The sequence below is a fragment of the Pteronotus mesoamericanus genome, unplaced genomic scaffold, assembly GCF_021234165.1.
Source record: "Pteronotus mesoamericanus isolate MK-2021 breed Mesoamerican mustached bat unplaced genomic scaffold, CSHL_Meso_final scaffold_167, whole genome shotgun sequence".
NCBI classification, from domain to species: domain Eukaryota; kingdom Metazoa; phylum Chordata; class Mammalia; order Chiroptera; family Mormoopidae; genus Pteronotus; species Pteronotus mesoamericanus.
Genome location: NW_026555308.1, coordinates 13,038,582 through 13,053,853, shown reverse-complemented (window position 1 = coordinate 13,053,853; position 15,272 = coordinate 13,038,582). Strand labels below are relative to the sequence as shown.

At 43.8% G+C, this 15,272-nt stretch overlaps 1 pseudogene; it reads left to right on the top strand.

The window, feature by feature from the left end:
* The first annotated feature begins 924 nt into the window (after window positions 1–924).
* On the top strand, window positions 925–9,824 carry LOC129083307 (28S ribosomal protein S5, mitochondrial-like; annotated as a pseudogene).
* The last annotated feature ends 5,448 nt before the right edge of the window (window positions 9,825–15,272 follow it).

Below are 15,272 nucleotides of genomic sequence, written 5' to 3'. Positions count from 1 at the left end.
CCCCTAAGCTGCCAGTCTATTGGATTGTCTGACAACAACAAACAGCAAGTTTGCCTGCAGAGTCTGGGAGAATGGCCCTCTCACCAACCCAGTGTCACCAACTGTCACCCAGGCCCTGAAGCTGTTCTTCTTGTCTCTAGAGCCGTAGAAAGTCCTCTGAGAGTTCTGCCAACTCCTGGCCACCACACCTTGCCTAGAATATCACCAAGCCTCTTATGAAAAGCAGCTGTCAATCTATGTCCCTCTAATCATGAAACCTCAGACCCACTGCAAAAGACTAAATGAAAAGCAGGTTCTAGTCCATCCTCCCTACCTCTCACCTTCCAATAACAGAACCTGCAGGTCCTGAGGGCAGAGGAGTGAGAAGTATTGTTCCACAGTAAAAGCATCTAGACCCTTCCCTCCCCGCTCAGTCAGCCAAATGCCCCACTACACAAGAATTTTTATTCATTCCACACAAGACTTAAGGCAGCTTTTGAAAAGGTACACAACACAAAATTGGAAAAACGTAATTAAAAGACAAAGCCAGGGAAAATATATATGGGACAGGACATGAGGGCCAAGGGGAAATGCCAAGGGGATTGCAATCCACGAGGTTCTGCACAATTTTTTAAGCACTGGAACTCCAGCTGGGCTCCCAGCTCCCTGGTGGCCAAGGCCAAAAGAAAAGAAAAGTGGAGGGGGATTAGGGCTAGAGTTAGTATCCAGATCCACAGTGTGCATTAAGGGAATTCCCACATTTAGACTTTGAGAATATAAGGAAAAGAGGAAATAAAGATGACGTGATTCTCCATATCTCAGAACAGTTCTTTTTGAACATGGGCCCCAGCAGCTGACCACCAGACTGCCCCTCCCATCAGCCGGGCACCACCTACCTGAGCTGACCTGAGGCTCCATGCCCTCCCCTGACTTCCATGTCCAACTATGTCCTGCCCACCCCCACCGCTGTGGGTTCTGCCCAAACCAGACAAAAACCTCAGCACCCAAGATCCTCCCACACAGCCCTCCAAGGTCCCAGTTCTCCCGGGAACACAGCCCTTCTCCTCTCTGGCCACATGGATAACCAAGCGTGTTTCACAAGGACAGGTAGGAGGTTACTCCAGTTTGTCTACACCAGAAACCACAGATAGCGTTTTCATTTCCTCACACCTTTTTTACCTGGTTGGTAACCCTTAAACATCAGAAAACATATAAAAATCCGTATTTCTCATCTTCTAAATATCAGGCAAAAAAAAAAAAAATTAAGTGGGTAATAACGCTACTTCCTCCTAGCTGGAGCTGAGAACCAGTTTGCCTTTTACACGCAGAAAGTAACCTCCAGTTTGCCCCAGTCCTTATGACTGTTACACCCAACCCACTTCCCTGGTCATGTTCACAAACCCCAGTCCAGGCAACAAATACTTTAAATTTAAGAGAGAGAGAAGGAGAATGGGGTGAGCAAAACTGCACTGAAAGACCTGAATTCGGACCAATGACTGAGCTATCCATCTTCTGGACTCACAAAATGAGGGGTCAGACACAGAAAGAGAAATTCTTTCCACCTCTGACAATATTCTTTCTTCAGACTGGCAAAGGCCCTGCTTCCCAGAGTAGGGGAATTTGCTGACATCTACAAACCATGGCAATTTTGATGAAAGGGTCAACAGCGGGGCTCCCTGTGATGGGGCGACTTCACTTTATTTTTTGCTTGAAATGTCTCACCCTGCTAGTACCTTCTCTGCCCCAACCCCAGGGTTTTGCCAGCATATTAGACTCATGTAGCTACAAAAATGAACTGCGGACTTCCAGGCAATATATTAGGTTTGCAAGCAGAAACAAAAACAAAATGAAGACAAAAAATTTATTTTAATCTCTTGCTTTCCCTACAATAAATTGTTGCATGAAACCAGTAGCCTGTTTACCAGAGGTCGTAGCGCCCCGTGTGTCCGGGAAGCCGAGCCTTGAGCGCCATCTAGGAACAGAAGGTGGCACTGCAGGAGCTGACCCTTCAACTGCTCCTCCCAGCTCTTACAGACCCATCCCTTCCACATCTCTTTTCCCGTTGCCTGAAGGTGTTATTAGAGGCCATGTGCTACAGTGGAGAGCCATGGACTTTGCAACCAGACCCTGCCACTTCATTAGCTGTACTGTCTTGGGCAATTTGTTTCCTTATCTGCAAAATGGGGATAATCATGCCATCTTACTGGGTGATTGGAACACTAAGAAAAACTACATAATCTGGTATATAACCTGGACTCAATAAACTTATATTCCCTTCCCCCACTGCACTGTAAATGTACTCAGCCACAGACAAGTAACTCCCGAGCGTTTGTTTTGTTCATCTGTAAACTGGGGATGGTACCCTTGGAGGGTTGTTGGAAGCAGACAGAATATAACAAATATATACAACTCCTGGCTCACGATGAGTGTTCAACCATTAATAAGGGGAAGGGAAGGAAACTGTAAATCTGGCCCTGATCAGTTACAAACACTGAGGTTATACAAATACATAAGACAGTGATAAAGATAAATAAGACAGTCTTGTAGCAAAAGCCAAATGTAAATAATAATACAAGATAATAAATTAGATGTATAAACAAAGTGAATGTCAATACAGCTTTCCAGGCTATATCAATTACCTCACTTAATCCTCATACACACCCTGCAACAAAGCATTGTCACCTCAACTTTGAAACGAACCAGGGGAGGCTCAAAGAGCATAAGGGGATGTACCCCGGGCTTACGCTATTCATACCCCACCTGCTCTCTGCTTCTATTCTAGATCTGACCCATTCCCCCAAATGGATTCCTCATCTCTGCCACTGAAGCAGAAAACACTCAAAACTTGACTCTTCCTTCCCTCTCTCCTCTCTCCTGCCCCCAGTACTTTATCGACCTGAAGTCTGTCCTATTCCAACTCTCCACATCTCTCCCACTCAGCCCCCTCTTTGTATTTCCACTCTTCTCTCTCCAGTTAGACCCCTCCACTGCACCCCTGCAGAAGCCTCTGGTCAGGGCTCTCTTTGCCAGCTGTTCTCCCTCCAATCCCTCCTGCAGTGACTCCCAGGAGGACCTCAGCCTGTTGCAAATCGACCTCTCTAGGCGGCTTACCTTCCTCCAGGAAGCTTTTCCCAACTACGCTACCCCACAAGCATCTCTGCTTTCCCTCAACACAAACAAATTATTCACAGCTCTGTCTACACATTAGAATAACCTGGGAAAGCTTTACACATTGTTCAGCAACATGCACGTGAAAAGACGCTTGACATCACTTGTCATCAGGGAAATGCAAATCCAAACCCCAATGAGATACCACTTCACACCCACTAGAATGGATATAATAAAAAAAAAAACATGGACAATAATAAATGTTGGTAAAGATATGGAGCAATTAGAACGCTCATACACCACTGGTAGGAATGCAAAATAGTGCAATTGCTTTGGAAAACAAAGCTGACAATTCTTCAAAAGGCTAAGCATAGAGTTAACCATATGACTTCAATTCCACTATGTATAGATCCATGTAAAAACTATATACAGATATTTCTAACAGCATTATGCATAACGTCCAATCATCCTGGATTAAAAACCCTGGGGTGGGGTGCAGGAGTCTGCCTGAAATTTTAACACATGTCCCTTGTGAGACATCCCGAAGGTTGAGCAGTACTGACCTACAGAATCTAATTCATCCAAGGTCTTGGGTCAAAGTCAGCAAGATCAGACCTTTAGACCCTGGCTCTGCCTACATCTCCAATTCATCTCTCACTATTCCTGCACAGCCCTGTGCGGCTCCACCAACACCTGCTGCCACATGTAACAGAAATGACCTCTCCTCTTCCCTTCACCGGCTCCTGCAACTGGCCTCCAGGCCTCCACTCTGGTGCCACTTCCTCTAGCAAACCATCCAGGCTCCAAGCCTCCTACAATCGCACTTATTGTAACCCAGTGGTTTTCAACCAGGGGTAATTGTGCTCTCGGGGGAGAGTTGGAAAATCTGGAGCTATTTTTCATTGTCACATTTGAGGTTGGGGGGATACTACTTTCTATTAGGTAGAGTCCATGGAGGCTTCTAAATAAACTGCAACACAAGACAGCCCTCTCCCCCAACACACACACCAAAAAAAAAAAAAAAATTATGCAGCCCAAAATGTCAATAGTGCTGACACTGAGAAACCCTGCCATAGCCTATTGTCATGTAAGGTCCTCAAGAGCAGGGAATGAGTAGGACTTAACCATGTAACCTCAGTACCAGCTACAGAGTCTGACACACAATAGGTGTTTGGTAAATATTAGTGGAATGGATCATCTGCAACCCTCATCTAGCATTTTAGGTGTGTTCACTTATCCCCCATCTTATTCAAGAAAATAATTGTAGCTACTGACAAAAATCAATGCAATACAACAGGATGAAACAAATGAGGGTGTCTTAGAAGGCAAAGAAGATAAAGCCGTAGGTGGGTTGGGATCACTTATGCATCAGGAATGGTGATTACGGTCCCAGGTGGACATGAGCTGCAATTTGACTCCGGGCTTCCTGCTGGCCACAGCAAAGAGGGAACATGAGATTCATGGCATTCGTCCAATAAAAATATCCCAGTTGCTCAAGGGAAGGGCTGCTTTCTCTGATGCAGAAACATGACAGGCCCTGGGAGCGGTGTGAAGTAGGCAACCCTCTCAATAGCATCGGCTCACCAGGAGTCTTTCATGACTATTTCATGTAAGTTTCTCAGAGCTATCCTCTTCTCCCTGACCTCATTCTCTTTGCCGGGCAACTTGGTAGTCCTCCCCACTCCCTGAGTTTGGACTTGGCTCTTTGACTTTCTCTGTCAATGGGAGGAAGGCAGATGTGATGCAAGCAGGAGTATTATTCCGGTACTAGCTAACCAAAATATCTCCCAAGTGCAAAGTAAAAGGATGACACCAAAGCATGGCAAACATATATAAACAAATATAAGCAATCTTTTGAAGGGCTTAGATGGAGCCAATGGTTCCACATTAAGTTTCCCACCAAAGTAGGCAGTGACTCCTTAGGGACAGAACACATTTCCCCCTAAGTGACTACCACAGAGCTGGGCACTTAAAGGCATGATACAAATGTGCCAGTCAGTATTTGGGAACATAAGCAACTCGAGGCATTTTAGCAAAACGCTGGAATGAACCAAAGTCAAAATACTTACAAAACTGGGCAATCAATTGATTGAGTTAGACAGGCAATAGATTCAGATGCTCTAAATGCCCTCTGTCAGATTAGATCTGCCAGAAGACCCAAACCAGACAATGCACTGACAGGTTTTCCAGTCTTTGCCCTCATGTGGTACCCAACCTCCCATACATGATTGGGTCCTTTCTGACCTCAGATCCTTCAGAAATGGATCCCAAAACTCTCTTCATCTCTCATTCTTGCACATAGCTCCCCTTATAACTCAGAAAGACCCTTCATGTGCTTCCTTCCATTGGGTGACTGGCCTGGGATCTCTGGTTTGACTGCTGAAAAATTAAAAGAGTAGACCCCATCTATACTCACATTTTCTCAACTCCCCATGTAACAAAATGATTAAAGTCACGAGCTACGGAGTTGGTTGTTCCTGGGTTTCAACTGTAGCTCTGCCACTATGTGCTGTGTGACTTTGGGAAGGCACTCAATCCCTATGAGCCTTAGTTGTCTTAACTCTACAATGGACATAATAACATTTTCCTACCTTAGAGGTGTTAGGATTGAAAAAGTTATGGCATACAAAATACTTAGCACAGCCCCTGGCACTAGTCAATGTTTAACAAATATGCACTATTATTTATCTGGCTTTGAACTTGAGAGTACACTGGTCAGATAGAGTTTCTATGGGTTGGAATACAAAAGTTTTGTGCCACAGACAGACCTGCTGTGAGCCGGAGTGAGGTCAGAAATGCAACCCCACAGGCAGCAGTGCACGCAGCGGGCTGCCTCCCTGCACCGTGTGGTACGCCGGTGGGGCATTTACAGCCCAGGCAGCTTTACTTAAACACCTCTCCAACAGCTTCCACTTTGGTATTTAAGACTGTTCTCAGCAATGGCCCTTTGTCACCTCCAGGAATGAGAGACAGTTGTCATTTCAGCAGCTTGATCTGTGTGCTACAGTCACAATGCTGGATTTTTGTCTCCCAGCAATTTGATGGGCAAACAGTATAGATCCTGTAGTTTCTTCACTAAATTGACAGCTGATGAGCTATGGAAAGGTGCTCACAGAGTCTGGTGTTGGAGCAAGAGAAGGAAGGGGCAAGAGAATTTGAAAAAACGGGAAGGAAGGTTTTGAACAGGAGTCAGAATATCAGTGAAAAGAGTTGTGGCCTCCAGCATCCCCAGCTGAATGTCCCTGTTCTGAGGATGGAGCTGTGCAAACCACTGCCCAAAGAAGCAAGGAAGAGCAGGAGGAGGCGGAGGCTGACATGATTCAGCGGCGAGAAGACTGGGACCAAAAGAGGAGGATGAAGCTTAAGCAGGAGCAAGGCTGGAGCTGAAACATAAGGTTCGGAAGTATCAGTCTTGGCCCTCCTGACCCGGGTCCACTGGAAAAACATAAGATGACTTTGATACCAGGAAGCTTGAGGTAAGACATGTTTTTAATATGACAGAAAAAGAGAAAAGAAAGAGATCAGTCCATGTCCTGGTTGCCATGGGGAGTGGCAAGGGAGTCACAGGTTTTGCCACTGGGAAAGCCAGTGAATGGATGGCACTCTCAGAAAAGCACAGAACGGAGTAGTTCACTATTTTCATCACATGGAATGCTATAAAGACCATACAATATTCCATTTATTTTTTTTCCTTTTTTATTTAGAAAAAATTTATCATTATATTACAGTTGTCCCAACCTTTTGCCCTTTGCCCTCCTTCACCCAGCCTACCACCCCTGCCCCCTCCCCCGCCCCAGCTCCCACAGTCAATCCCCACCCTGCTGTCCCTTCCCCTGCTCGCCACCTTTATCTCCCTCTCCCGTGCCCCTCTGATTGCTGTCAGCCTGTTCCATGTTTCCATGCCTCTGCTTCTATTTTGCTCATTAGTTTATTTTGTTCATTAGATTCCTCTTATAGGTGAGATCATATGGTATTTGTCTTCCACCCACTGGTTTCTTTCACTTAGCATAATATTCTCCAGTTCCCTCTGTGCCATTGCAAATGGTAGGATTTCCTTCTTTCTTCCTGCTGCATAGTATTCCATTGTGTAAATGTACCACAGTCTTTTGATCCACTCATCTACTGATGGGCACTTAGGCTGTTTGCAGTACTTGGCTATTGTAAATAATGCTTCTGGGAACATAGGGGTGCTTAAGTTCTTTTGAATTGGTGATTCAGGATTCTTAGGGTATATTCCCAGCAGTGGAATCACTGGGTCAAAAAGCAGTTCAATTTTTAGTTTTTTGAGGAAATTCCATACTGTTTTCCACAGTGGCTGCACCAGTCTGCATTCTCACCAACAGTGTAGTAAGGTTCCCTTTTCTCCACAACCTCACTGTTTGTTTGATTTATTAATGATAGCCTTTCTGGCAGGTGTGAAGTTTTAATTTATAGTTGTAATTTGCATCTCTCTGATGGCTAGTGATGTTAAGTATCTTTTCATAGGTCTATGGGAAATCTGTATGTCCTCCTTGGAGAAGTGTCTATTCAGGTCCTTTGCCCATTTTTTAATTCAATTGTTTGTCTTCCTGGTGTTGAGTCATATTAGTTCTTTATATATTTTGAAGACTAAACTCTTGTCCAATGTATCTTTATAAAGGCCATATATGAGAAACCTACTGCCAACATCATATTCAATGGGCAAAAACTGAAAGTTTCCTCCTTAAGATCAGGAACAAGAAGACAAGGGTGTCTGCTTTCATTCTAAGAGATGGGGAAACTGAGGCTCAAAGAGATAAAGTAACTTGCCCAAAGGACTCCAGCTAAAAAGCTATCAGAGTGAAGACTCAAACCCAGGTTTGCCCACACACACAGCCCTGCCTCTTCCACCTACATGAGCTGTTTCCTCCATATTATTGTCACCTGACTCAGTTTGCAGACACCCCCTGGGCCTTCTCAGTTCCACTTTGCAGGCCGTAGCCCCAGCCTGTTAAATGGCCTCTGTGGGAGAAGATTATAATTGTGCCTGACCACAAGGTCTGCAGGGAGTTAATAAATTATTCCAAGAGAATATTTGTACTGAAGGCCTTATTGACTGGAGTCTATTTCCTGAGCTGGCATAATTTTTTTCCCCTCAGCAGCTGTTACAAATCAAGTTCAAATGCAAACCTTGATGCCTCATCTATAGGATCCCTTGCTTATCTCCAAGGGATACATCTCCAAAGCCTGACTACCAGTCAAGGCCATCGCAGGGCAGCAGTCCCAGGGGAAAAAGCAAGGTAAGCTTTAGGGGTCCCAGGTTTCCATAGAAAAAGCACTTTGGTTCCTTTCTTTATGGTTTTTCAAATGACTGTCACTTTTCCTCCCCCCAGCCTCATCTTTTTCCCTAAAAGAACCACAACTGATTCATTGCAGCACAGTAAGCCCCAATAAATAGAAACAACCCAAAAGTCCACCGCGAGGGAAATGGCTCAGTAAAACCATGGTACAACCATCCAACAGAGTGCTGTGAAATGATGCTAAAGAACAGGAAAGACCTCTGCGCCCCCAGTACATTGTGGTCTCCAACTTACATCTTTGAAATGATATTAGCAAAGTTTAGAAAAGAATATATAGTATATTTGTTTGTATTCGCAGAATGAAAAAAGAGGGAAGGATGATCAGCATAAAGCGGCTCTCAGGGTGGGGAGAGAAGGATGGCGGTTGATGGGAGTGGACGCGGGGCTTCTCTGGCGCAAAGAACGGGGGCGGGGGAGGGGCGACAAGGAAGGAGGAGTGAGGAGTGGGCTGCCCTGCCACGCGCAGTCAGTGAGGTACACCGCATGGAGAGAGTTGAAGAAAAAATAATAATAAAAGCAACCACAAAACGCAATGTTGTGTCATGGATTGGATTCTGGGTTCAAAAAAGAGACATTCGTGGAAAAACGGGTGAAATCTGAATAAAGTCTGTAGTTTCACTAATAGTGTTATATCAACGTTAGTTTCTCAGTTTTGACAAATGCACCAAGGTTATGAAAGATGCTAAGATTTGAGGGAGTTGGAGGAAGGGTAAATAAGGGAATTCTCTGTGCCATCTTCACAACTTTTCTATACATCTAAAATTATTCCAAAATAAAAGGTTTATATTTTTAAATAAATGAGATGTGTTGAATGGCATATGAATGAATAAGCATGATTAAATCATAGGGAAGCAACTAAAGGTCGTTTGCCTTGAATTACCATCATGGATGGCAATCCTAAACAATATCCGTGATAGAACACCCCCTCTTCTCACTGGAACCACCACTCAGCAGCAACCCCCTCTTTATAACCCTGTGCTCGAAGTATACTTTTGAATACCATTTTTGGTTTGGAATGATATAAATGTTTTCCGTATACAAAAATAAAATCAACTTTCAAAACAAAAAAGAAAGAGCCATGATACCACGCATAAATAACCCAAATATTGAGAACCACCGCCAAGGACCCCTGTTTAGTCCAGGTTATGGCATCTCTCCCCAAAATCTTACAGAAGTAAAGGTCAGGGTGGGATTCAAATCCAGGTCCACCTGAGCCCAGATCCCACATGCTTCCTGATGGACCTCCCTGAGGGCAATGAAGCACCCATAACAGATCCGAATGAGAACCTGCTCTTCTTCTGCTTTCCTTTCTAGAGGTGTCGACAGGGATATGAAGATTTCATCGCCAGGAAATCTTTGCCCTCGTACCAGGTGTCTGCTCCTCCAGGGGAGTCAAGTTGGCAGAGCCTCAAGCACTAACCTGATGCCAGGAGGCAGTGGGCACAGCAGGACAAAGGCTGAGGACAGGCCCTTTCCACTCCAGTCAACAAGTAGTTCCTTTGAGCACAATGTCTCAGGGTTCTTCGCTAAAAGGAAGGCCCCACCTCATGGAAACGCCCCCACAAAGCACTCGTCACTGCCTCAGCTGCGCGATTCCATATTTAATTATGACTTATTTGTCGCATGTTTTCTGATGATAGCCATCACTTCCAAGACCTGCAGGAATATGCCCACCTCGGAGCCTTCAAAAGAGTTCCTTCTTTGCCTCATTTGCCCCAAGATATGTGCATGGCTCACCCCCTCAGTCCACTCAGGTCTTTGCTCAAAGCTACCTCCTCAGAGAGGTCCTCCCTCACCACCCTGTCAAAACTGAGGCTCTCTCTCCTATCACCCTCCATCCACTTACCCCGCTTTATTTATCCTCATAATGCTTGCTTTCTCTTTGTATTTATTCATATGTTCACTTATTTGCTGTTTTCCTTCTCTGAAAGCTCTGTAAGAGCAAGGTCTGTCCACAATGCATTCCCAGAGCCTGCAACATTTCAGAGTAAACTGTGGGTGCAAAGGCCCCGAGGTGCAAGTGACCGTGGCATGCTTAAAGAGCAGGGAGAAGGCCAGCGGGGCAGGAGGGAGAGTGCTAGCAGGTGAGCTAAGAGAATCAGGCAGGGCCAGATCACGAGGGCCTTTGTGGACCACGGCAAGTGTTTTGGGTTTAATTCTGAGATAATGGGTAGTTTCTGGAGAGCTGTAAGCTAGCATTCCATTTAGTCTAAAGATCATTCTTGCTCCTATATGAACAATACACTGAACAGAGCAAGACATAAAGCAGGGGGCCATTTATAAAGACTAGGGGAACATTCCAATGGAGATGGGGCGGTGGCTCAGATTAGTGGGGTAGAACTGAAGGTAAAGGAGTAGGTAGATGGCTTGTGGGTGTATGTTGGCCATTTGTTGATGAATTGGATATGGAATGTAGGAGCAAGAAAAAAGGCAAAGATGACTCCAAGTTTAAAAATTTGAACGACTTAAGGGAGATAAATGCTAATGGGAAAAATACAATAAAAATAAAGAAAGAAAAGAAGAATTTAAATTTGGAATTGTCACTATGAAAAAGTTATCATCACTCATGTTTATTAAACAAATATGAGCAACTGAGTGGATGGTGGTGGCATTTACTGAGATGGGAGCATCTGAGGGTCAGAAGGAAAAATACCTTGGGCGGGGGCAGGGGTAGAAAATGAAAAACAGCTCATATTTTGTTCCATGAACACCAAGGAGCCAGAGGGGCTTAATAAAAGCTTTTGGAAACTACTAACTGCTCCCCTTGTCAGAGCTCACAGCTCTTTCCTTTATAGCAATAACTTCTTCCTTGCTTAGCCAAGCCCAGATTCCTTGCACAGAGAAGAAAGTGGTTGTTGTATTCACAAAAGGACCGCAGCGCAGATGGGTCTATGTTAGACTTCATACCAGAATCCACCAGGTTCCTAATTTCTAAAGGTGGCCCACAACATGCATGCCATTCTTCTTATGAAGAAACAGAGCCAATTTCCCATCTCCCTTAGGCTGGGCTGGCCTTATGATCAGCAATGAGCAATAGAGAATGTGATGGAAGTGATGTGCCAGGTCTTCTGAGCCTTAAGAGGACTGGCAACTTTCACTCCCTGCCCGTTAAAAACCAGCTGCTATGCTGGGAGAAGCCCAAGCCACACAGAGAAAACACATGGATGAGAACTGAGGCAATCCGGTTGAACTCCCAGGGAACAGTTAGAACCAATTCACCAACCATGAAAGTGAGCCATGTTGAATGCTCCAGCCGAGTCGAACTCCCAAATGACTGCAGATCTAGTTATGTCACATGGAGCAGGCTTGCCAACACCCAGGATCATAGTGATAATGAATTAGTCTTAACCTAAGTTTGTTGTGATTTAATATCCAGCAATAGATAACACTCAATCTAATAACTGCCATGTTTCCTTGATTCTAGGATTCTTTTGATGTAGTAGTAAGCCTACACCAAGTGTAAATAGCAAATGAAAAATACATCATGATATTAGAAACCTTAAACATCTGTTCAATGTTTGTCTTAGAATCAAGCATACGGGGGGGGGGGGTCAAAAAAACAGAATTTATAAAAAATTGTGTACTTATTTTTACATGTTTAAACTTCATTCACCTTCAAAGTGCTCTCCATTTGATGTAATGCACCTATTGAGATGTTTTTTCCATTGCTCAAAACAGGTTTTGGATTCATTGATTTTTATGCCTTTTAGTGCTTCTGCCATTTTTTTTGTTTCAACTCTTCTATATCAGCAAAACATTTCCCTTTGAGGAATTTTTCATCTGGGGAAACAAAGAAAAAAAGTCGCTTGGGCAAGATCAGGTGAGAGAGGATGAACAGGGAGGGTGGGGCATGAGGGTCACCTGTTTTTGGTCAAAAACTGCTAAACACTCAGTGCAGCATAGACAGATGCACTTGTAAATCATCCATCATGAAATGGGTAAATGTGTTGAAAGAGTCTTTAAACAAACAAACAAACAAACAAACAAAAATCTACGCAAGCCGAACGCAGCCTCTCACAACACCACCAGCTGGTATGGGATACAGATGGGTTCCTAAAACTCTAACTCAGCAGGGGAAGCCTGTACTATAAAGGGCCCACCCTCAAGAAGATAATTCTTGTTTCTTTGGTTACCCCCTAGTATGGCTACTAGATGGTCCCAAGTTCTGTACCCTCCAAATTCTCACACTTACTTCAATTACATGCAGATAAAAGAGTTAATCTTTAGACAACTCAGATTGCATCTGGCTTATCACTTGGCTTGTCCCTAAATTTACTGCTTCTTCAGCGTGAGTGGACATGTCCTGCTCTCTGCCTCTCAGGGCATATTTCAATAACACTGCTTTTTTTGATGAAGTAAGACATAGAAGCAGTCCTAAAACTCAATTTATGGAAGTCAGTGGAGGCCAGAGTTCAGCCTGAAACTCCCAATCTTGCCTAATTAATGACACACGTTATTGCCCTGGTTCCCCTAACTGAAAGCAGCCTCCAGAGCTTGATGTGTTTTCCCAACAATAAAACGCAATAAATGAATTAGTGTCCTGAGGGAGCGTGGCGGGAATAAAGGGAAAGCCACGAAAGATAGATGATGTCTCAACTAATTTTATGATTTATCGATCTTCACTCTGCTCATTTTGCAACGTGGGAGAGCTCATTTTTCTGCCAGGCCCACAGTGGTGTCACCCTTGCTAATAGATATGATTACCATCCCCAAAACTGTGTTTGTGAAAATAAGAAGTGTGGCTTCTCTCTGCTGCTGACCTCAGCAGTTTTCTTTTATTATGTGTGCTGGACCTGCCAAGAACCCAAATTGATGCACTTATCCAGAAACTTGTCGGACAGTCACAAGCACTTTTCTCATTTTTCTTCCAAACAAGTTCATCTTTAAGCAAGTGCAGATTCATGGTTTAAATTACTGTGTTGACACATCATCTGTTTCCAGCGTCTGTAACCTCACAAGGAGGATCTTTGGTGAGGTGGGTGAATAGCAAAGCGGAGAGAAGTGTCACCACTAACTGTTTTCGGCCCATGTGACAACTTGAGTTTAAAGATATATTTGTCAGGGCACAGCACAAACCAATTTGGATGGTTCAACAATTCCATCCAGCAAATATTGATTGGGTACAAGTATTGTGCTAAGTATTCTGGGGGTAGTCAGTCAGTCTGCATTCAGTAAATGTTCATTTGGCACCTACTATATGCTAAGTGGACATCACAGAGTGAACGAAATGGACATTGTCTCTTTTCTCATGGAAATTATGCCCCACTGAGAAAAGACAGAATTTCAAAAGCAGTGACTATGAAGAGAGTAGAATAGGATGTGTTAGTCAACTATGCCACAGTTGTGCTACGTGGCACACAACCAGTGGTTACAATGACATTTCAATCTGTTCATGCAACTACAGTCAGCTTGGTTTGGCTGATTGGGGCAGGGCTTGGCTCTAGGCCATCAGTTCAGTTCAGGTCTGTTCTGTGCATCTCTCATTCTTCTGGGACCAGCAGGTTTCGCAGAGCATGCTGCTCTCATGGCTGTGGCAGAAGTGAGGAGTGTGAGCCCAAAATTTAGTCATATTTCCAATCTCTGGGCACCAATATCCTATTGGCCAAAAGAAGTCATAAGACCAAGCTCAGAGTCGTGGGATAAGGAATTAAACTCCATCCACAGTTGGAGAGGGAAGGGAGTGAACATCTGATAGGAAGTAATTGAATCTACCACACAGGGGGACAGGAGATTTAGGGGAGGCAGCTGTCAAAGATAAAGCCTAAGAATTGAAAGACCTGAATGCACAGACCCATCTTGCCCCCAACTAGCTTAGTCATTTCTTTGCTCTTCAGTTTCCTCGTACATAAAATGACAGCAGTTGCATGCCGTCAGCGGGTACTGCACCACAATGTACGGTGCATCCTAGGCTCAAATATTGGTTGAACAAATAAATGAATATTTAGTGCAAAATTTTTTATGATTGTAAAAACACAGAAACTACCCAAAGGCTCTCAATGAGGTAATAATTAAATAAACAGTGGTGTGTCCATACCTTGAAATATTATGTTACTATACCAAATTTTCTCATTATAAAAATTCATTATTAAAAATGTGGAAAATCCAGAAAGATGCCAAGAAGAAAATGAAACCCATTCCCCAGAGGAAGCCTTTGGAGGATGTCCTGCCCCTCTCTCTGGTATTTTTCATCCATGTCCCTTCATGCACACGTGTTTATCTAACACAACTGAAAGTATACTGAACTTATGAATTAGAATCCTGCTTTTCTTCCCTTAATACCATGTTGAAGTATTTTCCCATATCTATAAATTTTTATAAAAAAGGTTTAATGGTGTGAGAAATTGGTACTGATTTTATGAGGGTAGAAAACTGGAGTACAAAATTATATATTCAACATGATTTCAATTTTATAATCACTTCATAGATACAAGCATGTGTGTTTCGTGTATGTCTGTACGAATGACTGTAAAGAAAGAGACCCAATGAGAAGAATGGCTGTCTTTGGGCTGTGGGATTACACTTGGCTGACATTTCATTGTTAATATTTTTCTGCATTTTCTTCATGTTATACGATGAACATGTATTGCTATTGCAATAAAAAAATCAATGTTTTTAAACAGAGACAATGAATTTGAAAGCAAATGAGAGTGAGCTAGTTAATCAACTCTGCTATATATGATTCTGTGGTTCCATAAGACAGAAGTGTAAGGGAGCTCCGGGCTCACTTCAAACTCCTAGAGTTGCGTCTTCTGCTCAGGCCAAGCTTAGGAGTCATGGGACAGGATGGAGAGGAAAAGTCCAGGCCAGGAGTCCATGGGGCCCAGGGGGTCTTCCCCATTAGCTTGGGGGTCAGCAAATAAAGGGACA